Here is a 3,489-nt window from a genome sequence, read left to right as displayed (position 1 = left end):
AAAGTGAGCCAAAGGGCTTTATAGAGAGGGAGCGCAGTGCAGGGGAGACCTGGCCTCAAGCCCTGACTCCAAGCTTACCAGCCGTGTGGTTGTGGGCAACTCACCTCCTCCAGGGAGCATTCCCTGATCCCCCTGCATTGGCCCCCATCTATGGGCACCCACTACTCTTGAGCTTCCCATGCACCTTCTCCTACACTGGGACTTCTTTCCAGTCAAGGACACCCAGCTCAGCCTGGGACAGAGGAGCACCCCTGGGTATCTGCTAGATGGACAGATGGACAGATGGATAGGAAAGCAAAAGGACAGACGAAGTTCCATTCTCGGGGCCTACTTTTCATCCGCAGAACAAGAATCAAGCCTCCTTCCACTCTAACCACAGTGCCGGTGCAGCGCCTGGTGTGAGGTAATGCGAACAGCGGAACGAAGGCAAGAATGACGGAAGCGGGGGTAGCCTGGCTCCTCGGGGCTGTGCCGAGCGTCACCGGAGACGGGGGTGAAAACCGTGCAAACATCTGTGTGAGGGTGGTTTAGTTCGGGGCTACCCTAAGTGTGGGTCCCAGTGCAGTGGCATCAGCATCCCTTGGGACGTGCTAGACATGCAAATTCCCAGGCCCCCACCCCTGACCTACTTAAAACAGATTCTCCGGGCACTGGCGCCCAGGCATTGGGCTTTGAGCTAGCTTGTCAGAGGATCTTTCTGCACAGGAAACTTTAAGTAATGCTGACTCTGATCACAGGTCGAAGATACTTACGTTCTCTGTGGCCCTGCTCCCACCTCTGCAAAACCCTGTTTCCACCCCACACGTGAACCTGCTCTGGAGGGTCACGGGCAGGCTGCTGGTACTACGTGCCTACACCAGGAGCCCCGCCGGCGTGGGCGACTGGGCGGGACGCGGACGCAGCAGACACAGCCCCATTCCGCTCTCCGGAGTTCTGCTGCCCACAGCTCAGGCTCGGGATAAAGGCACACCCCACCGAGGAGGCGTAATGACATGCTCAATGCTGTGGCTGGGGTCATGTGAATGAAATCTCGTCGTCGACCTGAGGCCCTTGGGGCTGAGCTGCAGCTGTCCCCACAAGGGAGGCTAGGAACCTACAGGAACCTGCAAGTTCCATTTTACACAGGAGGACACTGAGGCCAGAGAGGGATAAGACAGGCCTGAGGTCACCCAGGCAGCATGGGCGAGCCAAGCCGGGGATATAGGGAGACTTTGAGTAGATTCAAGCAAAAGTGCCCACTGCAGGATCCCTCACTCACCTCAGACCAAGAGCAGTGGGGACAGACAGGCTGCCTGCACACAGCAGGGGCCAACTCAGTACTCCCAACTCACTCCTGGCCAGGAGCCTCACGTGGGCTGAGATTCAAAGTGAGGAGCCACAGTGTCTCCCTGGCACTGGCTGGTTCTCTGAAGCCCCCTGCTCTGCTGGACTGAGACTAAAGGTGGGGGTCCGGATCACTGCAGCAACCTAGAATTCCTCAAAACACCTTCTTCCCAATCCTGACCCTTAACCTCTCTTCATCCATTTACTCATTGGACAATCACTCTCTGTCTCCTGTGTGCCAGGCTCTGTTCAGATGGCTTTAATCCCAGCGGGGACAAGAATATCATTCATGTGGGTTATTCTTCTACTTTTAGAGACAAGGCTCAGAGAGGTTGTGTAAGCTGCCTGCGGTCACACAGCTCAAGAGTGGCAGAGTCGAGTGGTCTGACCCCAAAATTCGTGTTCCACCGGTGCTCTTGTCATTTCCCTGAATGAGAAGCTTGGGTTTGTGCCTGGCTTACCCCCAGATTAGGTCCCAGATTAGCTAAGTCACAGCCCCTCTCTGAGTGAACCCCGATTCCCCAGAGCCAGCAGGGAAAATCTCCTCTCTCTCCCAGGCCTGTCTGGAGAAATCTAAAGAGAAGGTAGAAACAAGGAGATGTGCAAACATGCGGGTGTCCTTGTCTGTCACCTCTCACTGCTGGCTGCAAGGCACAGACACTTACAAGGTTTATCCCCTCATGACCCTGCACGCAACACTTTCATGGAGGTTCAGAGACATGTAGTTCTCACAGAGCACATAGCAGCAGAGCCTGAACTTGAGCCTGGGTCTTCTGGCTCAGGCCAGGGCCCCTCCCATTAGGGTTCTCATGGTCTCAGCATCTCCTCCAAGCACTCCCCTCCCCCTCCCCACCCCACCCTCTTCCACCTCCTCTCTGTACCTGGCCCAGAGCGTCCAACCTAGAGCCAGCAGCCACCAGGACCCTGTCCAAGGATCCCCAGGCAAAAGCAGAAGGGGAAAAAGAGGCACAGCTACGATTTGAAACTTCTTGAACAGAACCTCCTTTTATTTTGAGGAAGAAATCGTAGACTTGGTTCCCAGTTCAGGAAAGAAAAGATTAATCCTTGGGTTTGGCTTGGGATTCAGCAAATTAGCACCGTTTGCTCTGGTCTGGGGTTTGAGGTTTTGGTCAAGTCTGTGGGAAGCAAAAGTTGGGGACACCTCATTCCGTAGGCCCCAAAGGCTTCAGCCTCAAAGGCTTTGAGGAATAGGCAGGAAGAAAAGACGTTCAGGCAGGAGTCGGTCCAGGCCTGGATCGAGAAGCATCCCTCCTTGCCCAGCGCCATCTCCTCCTCCAGCCTGGCTGAGTGCTGGACCAGCCCCCAGCCTGCTAGGAGGGAGCCCAGCATCGCCCCCTCCCTGACACCCTGGCCCAGCTACCCAATTTGGATCCTCTGAGCCTGAGAGTTCCAACCCCGTCCACCTCAGTCCGCCCCGGTCTTCCCGGTGATCCTTCCAGCTCCCCCCACCTCCTGCCACACACACACACACACACTGGAAGCCTATGGGCAGGTCCCCATGCCAGACACAGGCCTGTCCACAGCAAGTTCTCCATCTGAAATCACCCACCCACTGGGCCTGTCACATGTTCCTTAAGAAAAATCAGGCTGAAACAAGCAAGGCGCCCATCCCTTCTCCAACCTTTGGGTTGAGCCTTCCAGTTTTGGATGTTTGAGTCCTGGGGCCAGAAGCACCAGCCATCCCAACCTCTCAAGGAGTGTCTGCAGCCTAGGGCCATGGCTGCAGTCCGTCCTTAGCCTCATCTGGGGGCTGCGAGATTCAGTAACTTGAAGTTATTAAAATTTCTCTCTTGGGGTGCCTCGGTGGCTTAGTCAGTTGGGTGTCTGCCTTAGGCTTGGGTCGTGATCCCACCAGGGTCATGGGAGCAAGCTCCACGTAGGGCTCCCTGCTCAGCAGGGATCCTGCTTCTCCCTCTCCCTCTGCCGGCCACTCCTTCTGCTTGTTCTCTCTCTCTCTCTCTCTCTGCAAAATAAATAAATAAAATCTAAAAAAAATTTTTTTTCTCTCATTCTTGCCTCATACCCAAAGGAGCAAGGGCTTTGGACAAATATGGCTTCGAAACCCACCTGCCTCTCATGCAGCCCTGATAAGTCCTCTCTGAGACTTATCTGCAAAAGGGGAATGTCAGTACTACACGTCGTGTA

Source organism: Ursus maritimus, unplaced genomic scaffold, assembly GCF_017311325.1.
Source record: "Ursus maritimus isolate PB19 unplaced genomic scaffold, ASM1731132v1 scaffold_12, whole genome shotgun sequence".
Lineage (NCBI taxonomy): Eukaryota > Metazoa > Chordata > Mammalia > Carnivora > Ursidae > Ursus > Ursus maritimus.
This window is presented reverse-complemented; position numbering follows the sequence as displayed.